Source organism: Cetorhinus maximus, chromosome 18, assembly GCF_964194155.1.
Source record: "Cetorhinus maximus chromosome 18, sCetMax3.hap1.1, whole genome shotgun sequence".
NCBI lineage: Eukaryota > Metazoa > Chordata > Chondrichthyes > Lamniformes > Cetorhinidae > Cetorhinus > Cetorhinus maximus.
Genome location: NC_135896.1, coordinates 90,175,087 through 90,194,800, shown reverse-complemented (window position 1 = coordinate 90,194,800; position 19,714 = coordinate 90,175,087). Strand labels below are relative to the sequence as shown.

General features: G+C 47.0%; 1 long non-coding RNA gene across 1 annotated transcript in view; it reads right to left on the bottom strand.

Moving 5' to 3' along the window:
* Positions 1-203: 203 nt before the first annotated feature.
* LOC144693351 (uncharacterized) overlaps positions 204-19,714 on the bottom strand; it is a 53,390-nt gene continuing 33,879 nt past the window's right edge. Inside the window, exons 2-3 of the long non-coding RNA XR_013579519.1 lie at positions 2,089-2,153; positions 204-1,423 (exon numbers count right to left, since the gene is read on the bottom strand). This is a non-coding gene — a long non-coding RNA (uncharacterized LOC144693351). The remainder of the gene's footprint in view (positions 1,424-2,088; positions 2,154-19,714) is intronic.

The window sequence follows — 19,714 nt, the reverse complement described above, 5'->3', positions numbered from 1 at the left end:
GCCACCCCGAGTAGGTTAACTGTATTGTATTTATTAACTACAAGAACTACACACATATATACAGTAAAGGGTTCAAGCTAGAAACTGTCTCCGTGCTTGCTTGTGCACATGGCTCTGTCCAACACTAGGCTGACTCCTAAGTGCAGATCATGTGTTCTCTTACATCACTGTGTGAGCAGTACTGTACTCAGCCCCACGTTAACCCGATACGTGGCAGACCCTTATACTACATCACCGTCTCCCCAAACTAAACCTTAGCGCTAGCTAGTGGCATGATGCACAGATATGTGCCTTCCTCTCTTACGTTTACAATCCGCAATGTGGCAAAACCGCTGCGGCCAGTGAAAGCTGTCGTGGGCATATCATAGAATTGTTAATTTTAAACAATGGACAAGCGCTCTTGGTTAAGAAGAAGCTTCCTTATAAAAAGATAAACTGGTTATTCCTGGATCACTTGGCACCAACGTTCTTGTGGGTATTAGTGTGCAGCACAAAATTGCCAACAATTTAAACTCCTACAAGTGTAATATCAGCTGGCACAGTTGAGGTGTTTGAATGTCAACAGGCACTAGAAAGTGCCAGTGGAATACAAGCAAAAAGCCTGGTCACAAAGGAAAATGTCACACAGCTGTAAAGCGTCAGCAGAGGATTAACCAAGTCAGTATTGTTTCTAAATTCAGTATTTCATTCAACTAAAGTTCCCAATAACTGTCTGCTTCTTTTGAACAAAATATGGCTTTATGGCTTGTTTACTTTGGTTAAAATTGCAGGCAGTAAAGTACAAATCTCAGAACGCACTTTTACAACATCAACATGCTTAACAAAAGTTTTATATTTCTTTACTAATCCAGTAGAACAGCCAGTTGATATATAATATTTTGTTACAGACCCTTTACAAAAGAGAGGGGACACTTGCCAATGGTTTTCTGTATTGCTCCATCCTCAACAAAATTTATGTCAAGCTGGTTGACCTTGGTAGACTGGGATATGTTAGGTGCTGGTTTGCTACAGTTCATTTTTACTGTTATTAATATTGGCCAGCTATATCCTCAGAGATCTGACAGTTAGTAACTTTAATTCCAAGTGGGGGGTTTTAACTGATCATGTGCTTCAAGCACCATAAAACTGTCTTGTTTTGCAATAGCTTTAGCTTTTATTCAAGAAATAAGAGTCCTTTGGAACTCAGTTCCCTATTTTAAAATGTCTTCATTCCAAAATGCCTTTCTTTATTAGTTCTCTTTGTTCTAGTTCTCTTTGCCTTTTGGTGTCTCAGCAAGAAAGGGAGATATGATTGTAACTGATGCACTTTTTTGTGGAGATGTACAGCTCGATATTGTGCACACAATTTTCTTCGGTGTGATGAGGTGAAATGCTTTGGAACAGGGAGGGATGGGAAGGGTGGATAGTTACTGGAAGAGTCAACCTGGGGACAAGAAAAAGTGATTTGTTGTCACTCGGATATACACAGAAAGTTACCTTTTCACTCTCCCAGTTTATGTAGGATGCATGCAGCAAATTATCCAGCGTGCATTAAATAAACACCTTTGTGGAATTGGTTGTAGGATCTCACTGTACCAGATCTTTACTCATACCTCCGAGAAGCCTTTATGGCATGATATAGGTCAAGGAACTGTAATGTTAATCTCTTCCCACTCTCTCGCAGTTAGAACAAAAAAAACCAGGAAAAAGCTATGTGTAAATTTTATCCTTTACTTCCTTCTTTTCTGCTACAAGATTCACAAGCCGTCGGAAATGATAAAATTATATATTTTTTTCAACAACTCGAAACTTGAAAAATAAACAAGGTTTTAATTTTCAACAATTCATTTTAGGGTGTATTTCAATGGTTGGCATGAAGGGGTTCAGTATTGGGAAATTAAACATTTTCTCACACTTTTTCCATGGTGTTAGTCTTTCCTTCCTTCCCCTCACCCATAACCCAATAGAGACCTGAAGCCACCTGCACTCCTTGACCACTCTGCCGCACTTACATTACAGCAGGGGAGCATCAGGCTATGGATTTCCCTCTGGTCCCAATGCAGTCCCTCCAACTCCTGGTAACAATAAATTGAGGGTGTTAATACTCACTTATAGTGCCACTGATAGAAGAAGAGGACTCCGGCCACTGAGACCTCTCTGAATCGAGTTCCATGCTGGCTGCTGTGATGTGTGTTTGGGTTTTGGAAATGCCAAAGTGTTAGTAAGTGTTGTACATGGCTTGCCATAGTCATGTGACTCTGCCATGAGGCAAGCTGCCATTTCTCTTAAGTTCAATAAAGCCTCTCACTACGTGCACACTGAAGAAGTACAGCTGTCCTTATACATGAAACGATGTAGGCTCTTGCAAAGCCATTCTAGGGAAATTGATTTTCCTTCTTCAGCATATACATGCCCCACCCCCTCACTTCGGCCGCTCCCCTTCCTGTTGCAGCACCACTGGACTCTGCATGGTTGCAGTGGCGGACTCCAGCTATGGACAACTAACCCAGATCCACGACAATGGGTTCGGGTTCACTTTCTGTCAACATTGCTAAAATGCACTAGTCACGCAATATTTCCATGCATGAACTTTTATGGATTGGAAACTGTAAAAAGGTACCAGCTGTAGCACACTTGCCTCTAACTCAGGAGGCTGTGGGTTCACAGCCATTTGACCACAAAAGCTTAGGTTGACACTCCAGTGCAGTACCGAGCAAGTGCTGCATTGCTGGCTTTTGGATTAAACCTCTCTTAGGTGGATGTAAAAGGTTACATGACACTGTTCTTCCTGGTGTTCTGGTCAATTCTTCAAGCAACCTCAATAAAATTGATTATCATGGTTATTACCTTGTTGCTGTTTTTGAGATCTTGCTGTGTGTAAATTTGCTGCTGACTTTCTGACATAACAAAGGTGACTGCCCTTCAAAGGTACTTCATTAGTTGTAAATTCTTTGGGACAACCTGAGGCCATGGATGGCACTAAATAAATGCAAGTCCTGCTTTTCTTTATTGTCCTAGAGAATCCAGCCATCTCCTCTTGACATTCAATAGCATTACCATTGCTGAATCCCACACTATCAACATTTTATGCATTACCATTGACCAGAAACTGAACTAGAACAGCCATATAAATATATATTATGCTGTGGCTACAAGAGCAGGTCAGAGGCTGGAAATTCTCCAGCAAGTTACTCAGTTCCTGGCTCCCCAAAGACTTTCCACCATCTAGAAGCTACAAGTCAGGAGTGTGATGGAATACTCCCCACTTGCCTGGATGAGTGCGGCTCCAACAATACTCAAGAAGCTTGACACCGTCCAAGACAAACCAGCCTGCTTGACCGGCACCCCATCCACCACCATCAACATTCATTCACTCCACCACTGACACACTGCGGCAACAGTGTGTACAATCTGCAAGATGCACTGCAGAAACTCACCAAGGCTCCTTAGGCAGCACCTTCCAAACCCACAACTGTTGCCACCTAGGACAAGGGCAGCAGATTCATGGGAACACCATCAACTGAAAGTGCCCCTCCAAGTCACTCACCATCCTGACTTGGAAATATATCGCCGTTCCTTCACTGTCACCGGGTCAAAATCCTGGAACTCCCTCCCTAACAGCACTGTGGGTGTACCTACACCACAGGGACTGCAGCGGCTCAAGAAGGCAGCTCACTACCACCTTCTCAAGGGCAATTAGGGATGGGCAATAAACGCTGGCTTAGCCAGTGATGCACACATCCCGAGAAAGAATAAAAATAAAGCATTGCCTTCATATTACAAAAAATGGAGTTACCTCATCTGCTCTAAAAATCTGTTCTGAGAATTCCAAAAAAGACACATCATTTAATAAATTTTAATGCACAAGTTTTTTATTTTCCTTGCAATCTTTTTTGGAGCAGAGAAAATTTACAATTGCAAAATAAGATTTGGTCAGCCAGGAAAAAAAAATTGACGAGCGAAACCTTGCACTTTTAAAAAAAAATACTTTGAAGCTCACATAAAAGACCTTAAAGACCTTTTCAAGTTTAATGGATGAGCCAAATAAATCAAAGAACTGGAGCTAATCCTGATCAGTAAATCAAAAGCATACATCTTATCAACACTTGACGATGTAAATACTCGCGAGCAGCCAGCAGGTCAAAGGTTAAGTGGCAACTGGAGCATTCTCCTATATGAGCAACATTAGTTTTAGCCTCTTTGGATTTTATATGAGTAATAAACAGTTATAAATCACCATGGAGATTGCAGCATACAGCACAGTGCAAGCAGCATTGTAGGTAGAATCGCTTCAAAATTAAACTCATAAATTCTCTCCATGAGATAAAGGTATTGTAGTGGATTAGGAAAAATTCATTGTGGGCATGATGCAAACTGATTCATCCAATCCCCACACGGCAATGGCCTTATGGTGTACCTTAACACAGAGTCTCACTAACTATATTTACTGGGCCTTGCTTCGGAGATGCACGTCCTATTCATGTCTAGGGTTGCCAGCCCTCCAGGATTGGCCTGGAGTCTCCAGGAATTGAAGCTCCATCTCCGGGACACTTGAGTGTGCAACCCTGGAGAAAAATCATCAGGATATTAAGGAGTTTTTTTTAAAAAAAAATTTTCTTTGAACATTTCTCTTAACCAGATATAAAAATATTCAAAATGAGGGGAAAAAAAGGCTGCTCGGCCGACAGTTAAGCATTATCCTATTAGGTAACGGGTCTTATGCTTTCCAATTGGCGTAGGAAGGCATTATGTCACAAGGATGGATGTGTTGGCCAACTAATGGCAAGAGCGTCGGGGAAGTCATGTGATTAAAGACAAGGTTACCGGGGGCGTAGTAGTAATATCACTGGACTAGTAACCCAGAGGCCAAGGCTAATGTTCTGGGGCAAAAACAAAAATAGCTGGAAAAACTCAGCAGGTCTGACAGCATCTGTGGCGAGGAAGACAGAGTTAACGTTTCGAGTCCGTATGACTCTTCATCAGAACTGATGAACTAATGTTCTGGGGTCAAGGGTTCATATCCCATCACGGCAGCTGGTGGAATTTAAGTTCAATTAATAAATCTGGAATAGAAAGCTAGCTGCAGTAATGGTGACCATGGACAGATATCATTGGTTGTTGTAAAAGCCCATCTGGTTCACCAATGTCCTTTATGGAAGGAAATCTGCCATTGTTACCTGGTCTGGCCTACATGTGACTCCAAACCAAAAGCAATGTGGTTGATTCTTATCTGCGCTCTGAAGTGGCCAAGCAAACCACTCAGTTCAAGGGTAATTAGGGATGGGCAACAAACGCTGGCCTTGCCAGTGCTGCCCACATCCCATGAAAGAATAAAGATGAAACCTCCAGGAACACGTTAAGCCACAGTAAACCCTATTCATGCCCCCCAATCTTTCTACTCGCCCGGGAAGTTGTCTCAGGGTATGCTGAGTGCTTTAATTTGAAATGACAGGCCAGTGCAGATGTCAAATCAGGTCAGAATCTATCTGTATGTGTAACTAACTGTTATAATATTAGACCAAGCCTTGCTGGAAAATTAACAGCTTGTTAACGACACATGTCGCTATTAATGTGCAAATTGGCGAGCGAGGTCAGGTGATCAAGAGATGCGTCATGAGTCCAAATCTCCAGAACTTGCTGTTTGATTTATGCTACTCCACCATTTGATTCTCACAAATGGCATCTCACCCTTAGCCTCCCTGTTTACTTTAAGAACTTGCCGGGTTAGTTGCCCATTAACTTGTAGCAGAATGTTAGGGCTCATTATTAATGGCATAAGCGTCTTTTTAACAATGTGATAATTGTTGACGCAATGTCAAACAATTTCTCCAGCCCAGAAAGGGAAGAATTTAAACTTTTCAGTTTCGTTCCTGCATGGGCTAAATTGTTAGAAATGTTTAAAATGTCAAACTATCCATTTCGAAATGGCTTTTCCTTTCTCTCTCTTTTTGTTCTCCCCCTCAATCTAATCTTTCTTCCTGTCTCTTTGGGTGGGATGTAATGCCCTCTCCTGTGATGAGGTTGGTGGTGGGGGGGAGGGAGGGGGGGGGGGGGGGGGGGTGGAATTTAATCGGGTGGGAGGGTGGTGGTTGGGCATTCCACCACCTTCTCACCACCACCTTGATTCAGTCCGTGGCGGGAAAGTTCATGTACAGTCGTCCTGCTGCGCCACCAATTGAGGCACTTAAATGGGCAAATAATGCTGGCTGGACCCCTGTCGCCTCCATTAAATCCAGCCATTTATTTCTCTATCTGTGCCTGACTGACTCTAATTCACCCCCCCTTCTTTGTCGTTCCTCTGTTTCTTTCTTTAGCCTTCAATCTCATTGGCTAAGGAAATAAACTGATGGTCCCATTGTTGACTAAGGGCCTGGTGCCCTGTTGCCCTTGCTGTATCACTATCAGCTTGACTTCCACAAGTAATGGCAAATAGTTTTTACTCAAGCTAAAGGGTGCACGACTTAGGGCCCCGCCCACCGCTGGGATTGTCCAATCCCACCCGAAATCAATGCACTTTTGTCTGGGTCACCGAATGTCCCGTGGTGGGTCCCTCCATGGCAGGGCCGGAAGATTCCGGCCAAAGTCTAGCTAAAGGCATATACTGCAGGATGTCCTATTCCAACAAGCTTTGGCTCACTGCCGAAGCTGTTTACTTGGTGTGTGTCTGCAGTTGCCTAAACTAACAAGTGCAAGAGCCTTGCACCGCCTGATGTGGTACATTATTGGGTAATCTCAGCACAGTGCCACAGTCAAGCAGCTCCGTTAAATTCAACATCTACTTGTACAGCTCAATGGTGATTTAAATATCCTACACTGTGCTAAAACCGCTCCATGATTTGGCCTCTCTGGCTGTGCAAGGCTGCATCGGTGACTCTTGCATGATAGCTTAGGCCATCCTGTCCTACTTGCCCCCACCGCCCCCCTCACCCCCATAACCTTGTTATATCCCCCAGTTTGGGAACCTCTGGTGTAGACATTTGGGTAGAGTATTATCAGCCGTGCCTTCAGCTGCCTGGGTGCTAAACTCTGGGATTCCCTTCCAAAGCCTCTCCACCTCTCTACGTCTCTCTCCTCCTTAAAAGATGTTCATTAAAACCTGGTTCTTTGGACAATTTACGAAAAACTCAGGGTAAGCACATGGTTTTCAGGACACAGACTTTGGGTCACCTGCTTGAACACTTCCTTAAGTGGCCCGGTGTCAAGTTTTGTTTACTAACACTCCTGCAAAGCACCTTGGGATGTTTCACTAGATTAAAGGTGCTATATGAGGTACTGAGGTGAGGAGAAATTTCTTCACCCAGGAGAGTGGTGAGCCTGTGGAATTCGCTACCACAGAAAGTAGTTGAGGCCAAAACTTTGTATGTTTTCAAGAAGGAGTCAGATTTAGCTCTTGGGGCGAAAGGGATCAAAGGGTATGGGGAGAAAGCGGGAGCAGGCTATTGAGTTGGATGATCAGCCATGATCATAATGAATGGCGGAGCAGGCTCGAAGGGCCAAATGGCCTACTCCTGCTCCTATTTTCTATGTTTCTATGTAAGTACAAGTTGTGGTTGTTGGTGATTGGTTCTTTAGATGGCCGGAATTTTCCCAGCCCCCAGCTTTGGAGCTGAGGTGGGGGTTGGGGGAGGGCAAGGCACAGAAATTCTGAAAGAGACACATTGTGACGTGTTCCCGCCTCAGTGCTTTTACTGGGGGCAGTTACAGTAGGAGGCCAATTCAGATCATTAAATGTACAGTTAACATCCTATTCCACCAGTGCAATGAAAGATCCTGAATGTGGCATGAATCCCACACAGTATCAGGAGCTCGTCAGCTCAGAGGAGGCAGCAGGATTATAGCAGGGAGTCATCATTACCTGCAATGCACAGGCATTCAGGTCAACAATGGAACAAAATGTTTGGTATTGTCATTGAGCTTTGGTGAGGTTTCACTGTTACCCCATGTCTTCTTGTCTTACTATACATTGATGAGGCATTGCTTCTGCTGTGACAGACTTGGGATAGTTTTACATGAAACAATTTATTAGCAACAATTTACGAAAAACTCAGGGTAAGCACATGGTTTCCAGGACACAGACTGTTCTGTGCCCAGCTCTCTTGGAGCCACTGGCCATCTGGCTGCTGATGTCACCGTTACATTATTAATAGCTTCATGGTTTCATCAACATAACCATTAACCCATTAATCTACACAGGATAGCAAGGCTCAAAGTAAGGCTCAATGAATTAACAAATTAATCAGAGCCAAATACAAAGGAAGGATAACATGTATAAACCCTGTAGGGAGAAAGGGGAAGGGATTCACCAGGTTGAATGCGGGACATACAGGAATAAATAAGAGAATTGTCAGAGTGTCAAAGAAGGACCTGAGCTATAAAACAGAACAGTAAGTTTCTATTGCAGTAAAACAATAAGAAAGTAGGTGAAAAGATGTGAACAAGGCAGAAACTGAGGGTGAGCCTGAGATGGTTAATATCATAAATGATTCTTTCCTAATAAATACTAGGAGAAAATAATGAGCACCATGTTCTCTCTTGGTAATGATACTCCAAGTGGAGCTAACTTCAGCATAAATCAGCTGGAAGGCCAAGACAGACTGAAAGGGCTCAAAAACAAATGATTCTCCGTGAATAGGTTCCTTCTCCTGGAGTAGAGAGAGCCAAGGGAGAAGACATGCAAAGCATTGACAGTCATTTTTGTGGGAGTCAATCAATACTGGGAGGCCCAGTGTCAAGGCAGCTGATGTCCCTGTAAATATAACACTCTCAATCGTGCTGCTGACACAGTCTCCTGCCCGCCACCCCTGAATGGAGAACAGAGGGAGTCTGTTAATTAGCTGGCTACCTTAACATCACGCCGGAGGATGCACTGCTGACAGGACCGTGGTTGGGGCCTGGAAATGATGCTGACGCCAAGAATTTGATAAGTCCAAGAGATTCGGCCAATATTTCCAAACATAGGAACATGACAGCTGCAGTGAAAATGAGAAGAGTTTAAGGAATGAATGAAAAGACCCACAAGGTGGACCTTGCTTTGCACCAGAGTCATGGAGGCATTTATGTTACAGAAGGAGGCCACTTGACCCATCGGGTCTATGCTGGATCTTGAGAAAAGATGTCAGGTCATTCTGCCCGACAGACCTGCATATTTCATCTCCTTTCATCTAGCCTATCATGGATTATTCCCTGAGGGAATTCTCTGCACACATATATTGCATGTCCCAAAGGTTATTAAGGGAAATATGTGGATCATCAATCTATCACCATAATTAAACCTTGGCTGGTTGCCCTATGCAGGTGGAACCCCCAAGATAGAAATCACTGTTTTCTAAATTTATTTTTTTGGCCTTAAAGCCTATTCTCCGATATTTTTCTAGTTTTTTTTTAAGGAAAATACTTCCATGTGGAATCTGATCCAGGTATCCATCATCCTGCAAAGGAGACATTCTCCTTGTCTCACTCAATTCCAGCTCCATCCTGAGATCTCATTCATCACAGACCATGGATTTAACATGGAACCTTTCTGGTCTGTAGGGCTGGGATTTTAACAGCTCCGAAGCAGATGGTGTTGGTGACTGTGTTGGGTGGGGGGGGAATGGGGGGGACTGCATGAAATAACATGAAGTGGTGTCGGATCAGCTCCCTGGCATCATCACGCTGGGTCCGCAGTTTACTGGTGGCGGACGGCAAGTCGAGTGCAAACGGCACATGTTTTTCCAAATCCAACAACTGAGGGAATGTTAAGATTGTTGAAGACCCAATTGAGGGTATTTTACCGGCCTGTTCACATTTTACACGGAGTGCACAGGTACGATGGGGCACCGGGACCCCAGCAGGATTTTTCATTCTTTCACAGGATGTGGGTGTCACTGGCTAGGCCAGCATTTGTCTCCCATCCCTAATTGCCCTTGAGAAGGTGGTGGTGAGCTGCCTTCTTGAACCGCTGCAGTCGGTTTGGTGTAGGTACACCCACAGTGCTGTTAGGAAGGGAGTTCCAGGATTTTGAACCAGCGACAGTGAAGGAACGGCGATATATTTCCAAGTCAGGATGGTGAGTGACTTGGAGGGGAACTTGTGGATGGTGGTGTTCCCATGCATCTGCTGCCCTTGTCCTACTAGGTGGTAGAGGTCACGGATTTGGAAGGTGCTGTCGAAGGAAGTTTGGTGAGTTGCTGCAGTGCATTTTGTACACACTGCTGCCATTGTGTGTCAGTGGTGGAGGGAGTGAATGTTTCAGGTGGTGGATGTGATGCCAATCAAGCGGGCTGCTTTGTCCTGGATGGTGTCTAGCTTCTTGAGTGTTGTGGGAGCTGCACTCATCCAGGCAAGTGGGGAGTATTTCATCACACTCCTGACTTGTGCCTTGTAGATGGTGGACAGGCTTTGGGGAGTCAGGTGGTGAGTCACTCATCACACGATTCCTAGCCTCTGACCTGCTCTTGTAGCCACAGTATTTATATGGCTGGTCCTGTTCAGTTTCTGGTCAATGGTAACCCCCAGGATGTTGATAGTTGGGGATTCAGCGATGGTAATGCCAATGAATGTTGAGGGGCGATGTTTAGATTCTCCCTTGTTGGAGATGGTCATTGCCTGGTACTTGTGTGAATGTTACTCGCCACTTGTCAGCCCAAGACTGAATGTTGTCCGGGTCTTGCTGAATATGGTCATGGACTGCTTAAGTATCTTAGTATCTGAGAACTTGTGAATGGTGCTGAACATTGGGCAGAATTTTCTGGATGGCGGGGGGTGGGGGGGGGGCGGGGTGGGGTTTGGGAGGCGGAATGGGGGCGGGCACAGACCAATCGCTGCCTGCGATTGGGTCCTCGATGCCATTTTACACAGGCGGGCCAATTATGGCTGCCCAGCATGAATCGCGGCTCGGGAGGACAGCGGGAGTGGGCGGGTAGCGATGGGACTGCAGTGAACACCGGGTCCAATGGCGACCCGGCGGCCTGTTTTAAATAGTTGCTGCAGACTCTCCAAGGCTGTGAATCACGGCCAGTGGGAGGGCTCCCCAGGGCGCTGCTGGTGAGCAGGCCAGGCAGGAGGGTAGGGCAGGGGGGCACTGTGCCCCTCATTTTTCCGATGATTGCCTTGCTGCTCTACTCGAGGAGGTGGCAGCACGGCAGGAGGTGCTGGTTTCCCAGGACGGGAGGAGGAGGCCCCCCACCACATGACGAAACGTGCCTGGGCGGAGGTGGCGGAGGTGGTGAGCTCCCGCGATGTGGTGTGGCGCACCTGGATCCAGTGCCGCAAGTGCTTCAACGGCCTATTGCGCTCAGGAAGGGTGAGGACAATGTTGGCATTGGTCACTTAACCCAACAGGAAGGCTTTCCCCACTGCTGTCCCACCCCCCCCCACCCCCCCCACCCCAAGTCTAAGTGTAGTGGCTGCACTGAATCATTGACAGCATCTGTCCTTCGCTGGGTGGGCCAGCAGATATTGCCCATGCCAAGGTCAGCCTGAGAGGGTGGTGAAGAGATGGGTTCTGCGCCCGCAGCATGTGGTACACTGAGACCCACATGACTGGTTTGGGGGCAACCTGGAGAAGCTGCACCTGAGCACAGTGCTGGAACTCCAGGACATGTCCAAGTCAGGGTCATGAGATGCTGGGAGGGGAGCTTCAAGGTGGCGTGGCAACAAGCCATCTGCTGCCCTCTGTGCTCCACATGCTTGTGTCTCCTTGCTATGGAAGGATATACCGTGCGGTGCCTAATGTGATGTAGGCAGCATTTGGCCAAGGGGGTGGGGGGGGTGTGGGGGTACAGACCTGGCATCTTTGTGTGAGTGTTCGGCAGCAGCGGGGTGAGGAGGCACTTGAGCCCTGCAATGTTCCACTCTGGTTGGGGTGGGCCGTGCATGAAGAGAGTCCAGGTACAATTAGCACTAATCAATGATCTTCTCTCTTTTTCAGGAGAAGAGTGTACATAATGCCACCGAGCGGGTGAGGACTGGCGACGGCCTGGCACAATTAGCGATTCTCAGCCGCTTCAGGCAAGAGGCCCTAGATTCGGAGAGGCGCCATGCGCTCAGGTCCACCAGTGTCGGTGAGGCTGGGGTGCCACAGGCAGGTACGTTTGCCCAGCAGTGAGGTCAGCATTGTTCTCCCAACAGCCATAGCAGTGCTGAATGTTCAGTGATTGAAGTTTGCAACATGGCTTGACCATTGCTTAAGGAAGGATGAGCGCATAATGATCCGGGGGACAGGGATGCACTTTGTCATTGTCTCAACGTTAACTGATCCAATGTCCTTATTCTTCCTTTCAGCATCAGTGGAGCAGGGCCGGGAGGAGGAGCAGCAGAGGCCCCTCTCACACCTGAGGGCCCTGAAGTCTCACTAGCGTCACACCATCTCTGCCAGGCAGGCACCAGCACAGATACTAGCACCTTGATGGGAGTTAGAACGTCGGCTAGTGCCCCAGGGCACAGCGTTGAGGGCAGTTAACAGTCGCTGAAGGAGCTGGTAGAGACAGAGAGTGCCCATGGCGCCAGCAGTTGGAGGACTGTAGGGGACCAGGCACATGGTCAGTTGGTGCCTGATGATGTGACTCTGGAGTCGTCCACGATGCAGCAGGTGCAGGAAATGTGGCCGGGTGTGTGGGACCATTTAGGGATGATATCTGAAACTATGCTTGGCTTGGTCTCCGTGGTGGAGGAGTTTATGTGGATAATCGCTGAAGCAGTGAGCCACATGTCCGAGCGCCAAGCGTCCTCCATGGAGAGAGTGGTGACTCTCGTGGAGAGGCTCCTCCAGGAGACCCGCCAGGGCTTCCTGGGGATGCGCTCTGACCAGCAAACCCTCACAACGGCATTGACCTCAGCTGGTCACTGCCAATGTGGGAGATGGTCTGGGCACCAAGTTTCCCAGTTCGGTGCCCATCCATCCACGGTAAGCAGGGAGGTTATGTCGGCGCAGCAGCTGCCGGTCATCTCTGTGGGCTCCTCTCAGGGCGCTCCGGATGAGGGCGGCAGCTCCTCCGTCCCTCTCCCAGTGACCGTTGCATCCGGTGAGGCTGTGACGACTGGGGAGATGCCAGCTGTGGAACTCCCAGGCGGGGCCAGCACAGGCTCCAGGGCCAGAGGACGACCACCAAGGTCACTGAGGCCAACAGGACAGCAGAGTCAGCAGGCTGTCTCAGATACCACTCCCAGCGATGGGGCAGCACCAAGACGTAGCACCCGAAAACGTAAACATAAGGCACCTTAGGCACAGCACGGGTTTCTCACTAGTGCTTTTGTGTTGGCCCAAGATGAGGTCCTTATGATTTGCTTTGATTTTGAACACCCTTGTCATTTTGATTCCTAAAGTTTCTTTGCCTGTGATATTAAATTCAGACATGTCACCATGGCTGAGGGTGCCTCTTTTCTTCAGCAGGTGAATGGTTTCCAAAAACGTTATGAGTGTTTTGTCAGCTTTATTAACAAGGCCCTTAGTTAATGTTCCTAACCAGGCAGATTTTACACTTATCGAGTATGGAGCCTACAGCCCAGGCTTGTCCTGGAGGTCCACATGTGGTGTGCTATCTGAAGATTCAATGGATTAAAGCATCCCGGGTGTCCCTGCCTCCCTGGAGTATGCCCGGGTCAGTGTCTACCCCCTCAGCATTTCCCTGTGCATGCTCATCCTCGGACTCACTGCTGAACTCACCGTGTGCAGCCGCAGCCACTGTGTCGACGTCTTCATTGTCCACTGCGTCCCCCCTTTCCAGCGCAAGATTGTGCAGAGTGCAGCATGCACCCACTATCAGTGACACATGATCTGGGGGGTATTGGAGTGCGCCCCCTGAGCGGTCCAGGCATCGGAAGCGCATCTTGAGAAGACCGATGGTTCTCTCCACCTCAGCCCTTGTGGAGCCGTGGCTCCTATTGTACCGCTGCTCAGCTTCTGTTCTTGGATGGCGGAGAGGCGTCATGAGCCACCTTCTGAGGGGATAGCCCTTGTCACCCAGCAGCCATCCATCCAGCCGGGCTGGAGCACTGAAGAGCCCCGGCAACTGGGAGTGTCTGAGGATGTAGGCATCGTGGGAGCTGCCTGGGTACCTTGCACAGACTTGTAGAATCAACATCCTGTGATCACACACTATCTGCACGTTCATGGAGTGGAAGCCCTTCCTGTTGACGAAGGCACCGGGCTCACCTGCTGGCGCCTTGATGGCCACATGTGTACAGTCTACAGCACCCTGGACACGGGGGAAGCCCAGCAATGGCCGCGAAGCCTCTGGCTCGCTGTGTCTGGCTTGCCTGGTCCCAACGGAAGTGGATGAAGGTCAATGCCCGTCTGACCAGAGCGTCTGTGACCTGCTTGACACAAGTGTGGACAGCTGATTGGGAGACACCACAAAGATCACCCACCGACCCCTGGAAGGAGCCAGAGGCATAGAAGTTGAGGGCAGCTGTGACCTTTAGGGCCATTGGCATGGGGTGTCCACCCACACAGTTAGCGGAGATCTCAGGGCCAATCATCTGACAGATATAGTTGACTGTCTCCCTTGAGAGACGGAGCCTCCTTCGGCACTGCACCTCAGACATATTGAGGTAGCTGCTTTGCCGCTTGTAAACCCTGGCAGCAGGATAGTGGCGTCTTCTGTGGAGCCTTCCGCCTTGGTCTACCTCTTGGCCCTGCGCCCCTTGTGCCTGCGCCTGTCCTCCCAAAGGTGGCTCCCCTGGAGGCTGAATGTGCGCTCCTGGCCTCCTCCCCCTTCTAGCCCTCCCTTCCTCCTCAGAGGAGCTGCCTCCAGTGGAGAGTTCAGCTCCCATTCCCAGGCTAAGGGAAGGCTTCCTGAAACCTGCAGGCCCAAAAAAGATTCCTCATTGCAGAGAGCTGACCTGAAGGTTGTGAGTCCAGACCAAGCAGCTGGGATGCATTTTGAAGTATTGCCGATCACACAGGCAAGTTTCAGAAACTTTGAAACATCAATATTTAACAGAGCACACTCACGACCGCACTGAGCCCTCTTATCCCACCCGTGGATGAGGTTAATACAAATGTGTCCTACCTGCCTGCCCATTGTGCCCATGCGCCAACCTGACGATTGCATGGGCGCCAAAAATTCATAATCAATTGGTGCCTCAAGGGCCTTAAGTGGCCCGTTAATTAATGGCGGGCACGCTTCGGACATCAACGCGTGCCCGCCCAACGAAATATCGCGGTGATGTCGGGACTCTCGCCTGACGTCTCCATGCGTCATTTTACGTGTGGGTGTGAGGGGCCTGCCCCCACACACCAACGGGAACATTCTGGGCATTGTGTAATCATCAGCCAATATCCCTACATCTGATCTTATGATGGAAGGAAGCTGCTGAAGATGATTGCTACCTGAGACACTGGCAAATTGGCTTAGGGTAAATAAAATCAGAGATTGAATGGGTGGCTCAAAGACTGGCATGGGAGTAATGGGTTTTGCTTCTTGGGGCACTGGCACCAGTACTGGGGAAAGAGGAAGCTGTATAGTTGGGACTGTCTTCATCTGAGCCATGCTGGGACCAGTCTGCTGGCAAGTTGCATATCTAGGGCTGTAGAGAGGGCGTTTAATTGTGATGGGGGTGGGGGCAGGTGAGGGTGGGGGGAGAGGGGGGGTGGATGTCCACACAAGAGGAGATTTGGAAAGTTAAAGAGAAAGGACAAGGTAATATTGCAGGGTGGTGATATTCGTAATGGTAACCAGAGTGTGACAGGAAGGGAGGGAGTGTACAAATATTAGAGTGCACCAGCAAATATAATCAGAGTGGGGGAAAAATGGCTTTAATCAAACAGAGTTCAGGTGAAAGGAGATTTAGAAATCCAAAGATAAACAGTGAGGCAGTAGAAAAGGATATCGATGTGGGTAAAGACAAATTGAGTGGGACAGGAAGGGACAGAGAGTTTAACAGTAATAGTGCATCAGAGAATAAGGCCCACACAGGGAATAGTAGCAAAATAATAAAACTGAAGCCACTTTATCTGAATGCACGGAGTATCCACAATAAGATAGATGAACTAATGGCACAAATAGAGACAAATTGGAGAAATTATCATGGGAAATGAGGAAATTGCAGAAACATTGACCAAATATTTTGTGCCTGTTCTCATAGTAGAAGACACAAGTTACATACTAGAAATAGAGGGTAACCTAGTGTCTTATAGGAATGAGGAACTTAAGGTAATTAATATCAGCAGAGAAAAAGTATTGGAGAAACTGAAGGGACTAAAATATGACAAATCCCCAGGACCTGATAATCAACACCCTCGGGTTCTAAAAAAGACATAGCTGCAGAGGCCATGATTTTCCAAAATTCCCTAGATTCTGGAACAGTCCCAGCAGGTTGGAAGCTCGCAAATGTGACACCACTATTTGAGAATGGAAGGAAAGAGAAAACAGGAAACTACAGGCCATTCATCTAACATCAGTCATCAACAAAGTGCTGAGATCTATTATTAAGCAAATCTTAACAATGCACCATGAAAAACATAATATGATTAAAACAAATCAACATGGTATTACGAAAAGGAAATCCTGTTTGACATATTTCTTAGAGTTTGTTGAGGATGTAACTAGCAGGGTGGATAAAGGGGAACCAGTAGATGTAGTATACTTGGATTTCTAAAGGACATTTGATAAGTTGCCACAAAAAAGATTACCACACAAGATAAAGGTTCATGGAGTTGGGTGTGATATATTAGCATGTATAGAGGATTGTTTAACAGATAGAAAGCAGAAAATGGGCCATTTTCAAGATATAGACTGGTTAAGTGAGCAGGCAACAAGTTGGCAGATGGAGCATAATGTGGGGAAGTGTAAGGTTATTCACTCTGGTCGTGAGAATAGAAAAACAAAATATTTTTTGAAAAGGCTAAAACTTGTAAATGTTGATGTTCAGAGATACTTGAGTATACTGGGTAAGGAACACAAGAAAGTTATATGCAGGTATAGCAAGCAACTAGGAAAGCAAATGGCATGTTGGTCTTTATTGCAAGGGGATTGGAGTACAAGAATAAAGAAGTATTCCTACAATCGTACAAGGCTTTGGTGAGACCACACATGGAATATTGGGTGCAATTATGATCTCCATTTTTAAGGAAGGAAATACTTGCTTTGGAGACAGTACAGTGAAGGTTCCCTGGGATTGCTCCCTGTGGTGAGAGGGTTGGCCGATGGTGAGAGGCTGAACACATTCAGTCTATATTCTCTGGACTTTAGAAGATTGAGAAGTGATCTCATTGAAACAATCAAGATTAGGAAGGGGCTTGACAGAGTAGGCAACGAGAGGTTGGGCAGAATTATGCCCTTGTCGGGCGGGTTCGGCAGGGGCAGTCAGGAAGCCGCCCGTCTCCCACGATCGGGGCCGGACAGCGATCTCGCGCTGGTGGGCCAACTAAGGCCCGCCCAGCGTGAAACGTGTGCTGCAGCGCTCAGCGCCGCCTGTGTGTGTGGAGGGCGGGGGATAAGCAGGGCGAACGCCAACTTCATGCATGCGTGGGGGTGGGAGGCACAGAGCTGCCTCAGGGAGATGGACAGTTTTGAAAATAAAAAATAAAGATTTTTAAGATGTTAACAAACATGTCCCCTCATGTGACTCTGAGCAAGGACATGTTAGAAATTAGGATGGTTTTTTTTTAAAAGAGGGATCGAAACCTCTTCCCGCCCGCGGGTGAGGTTTCGCTAAAAATGCAAAGGCTGCCTGACCTTTTCGCCTGCCTGCCAACCATAAGGTTGGACGGGCAGCAAAAATTTAAATCAGTTGGATCGTTAATGGGCTTACCAGGCATTTTAATTGTCGGCGGGCGCGCTGCCAACTCACACTCATGCCCGCCGACCGAAATATCGCGTGAGCGTGCGATGACGTCGGCATGCTCGCCTAACGTCATCGCGCGTCACTTTACGCTCGAGCGGCCGGGGCGCGCACCCACCCACTCAGCGAAAAATCCAGGCCGTTGTTTAAGAAAATCAAAATACTGCAGGTGCTGGAAATCTGAAATAGAAAGGCTGTTGAGAGGTTGAGAGGTTGTTCCCCCTAGCTGGGGAATCTAAAACAAAGGGGCACAGTCTCAGCATAAGAGGGTGATCATTTAGGACTCAGATGAGTGGAAATTTCTTTACTCGAAGGGTTGTGAACCTTTGGAATGCTCTACCCCAGTGGGGTTTGGATGCGTTATCAGTGAATATATTTAAGGCTGAGATTGACCGATTTTTAGTCACTCGTGAATCAAGAGATAAGGTGAGCAGAAGGAAAAGTGGAGTTTAAGCTCAAGTTAAGCCATGATCATGTTGAATGGTGGAACAGGTTCGACGGGCTGTCCTGTTCCTATTTCTTATGTTGTTCTGACTCTTGTCTTTAAAAAGGAATCTATAGATCAGTCAGCTTAACAGCAGTGGTAGGAAATATACTAGATTTGATGCTAAAAGGTCATTTCACAAAATGCCACGATGATAGATAATATAATCAAAATAGTCAGCATGAATTACTAAAAGGAAGGTCATATTCAAACTATTTTATTGAATTCTTTGTAAAGGGGTAAACAGGACAGTGCAATGGATATGGTCTACCTGGGCTTTCAGAAAGTCTATGATTATATCCTATGTATGAGACTCATCAATATCTTTACCTCTTCCATTTTAAACTACTTTGCCTTAGAGTCAAAAACTAAGGTTATAAATATAGTCACTAATAACTCCATTAAGGAATTCAGGAGAAACTTCTTTACCCTGGGAGTGCTTAGAATGTGGAACTTGCTAGTGGTTGTGCTGAGCAGTATAGATGCATTTAAGGTGAAATTAGGTAAACATGTGAAGGAGGAGGAATTAGAAAGGCATGTTGGTAGGGTTAGATGAAGTAGAGTGTGAAGAGGTTCATGTGGGACATAAACACTGATGTAGGGCAGAGGGCCAAATGGCCACCTTCCGTGTTGCAAATGCTTTATAATTCTATGTAATTCTTTAATAATCTACCTTTCTCTGTGGTCACATGCTTAAAGCTCAATCCACTTTCCTCCTTCCAACTCAGTCCCCAAAAATAAGTTGGTGGTGAGAAGTGCGGAAATATGGGTTCTTTAAATGTCTCAATGATGAGGAATTGAGACTTGCATATTTAAACATGAGCCCTTTATTGTTAACCTTTAATTATTCACAGATCCAGGGTTACTGTCATGCATGGAGCTGTTACCTCCATGCAGGCTGGTTCTCTCTAGACTGTTCTCCCAGCCTATTACCATGTGACTCCATACATCATACTGTGGGCAGTGCTATTCTTCAGTCCCACATTAACCATTGCTCTGCTGAGCACCATTACATTACAATGGCATGCAGGCACATCATACAACATCCCCCTTTCTTCTTCAAAGAAAATTTTCCCTTCCAATGGAATATAACTATTTGTCATACAATCTTTAATTGCTATCCCTTCTCCCCCACCTCAAGTCTCTGACTTTATAAATTCAGGTGATCCTGAGGATTGACAGTTCTTCCACATCTCGGTCTGTCATGCTGAATGAATGGTAGTAGTACTTTGGTTCTTTCTGGTACTTGGCTATCTCCATTTGTATCGTCTTTGGCACTCCTTCAAGTTGCATTTTGCTTTATTAACAACTCGTCTGCTTTTTTGGACACTGTGGGTAGAATTTTTCCCCCATTAGGGGGGTTGTGTGGGGCGGGCACAGACACGATCAATGCCCCCGATCGGGTCTGCGCCGCCACTTTAAGTGGGCTGTCTATTTAAGGTCCACCCAGCGTGACGTCTACCCGGAAGCGCTGTGCGCTCCCCA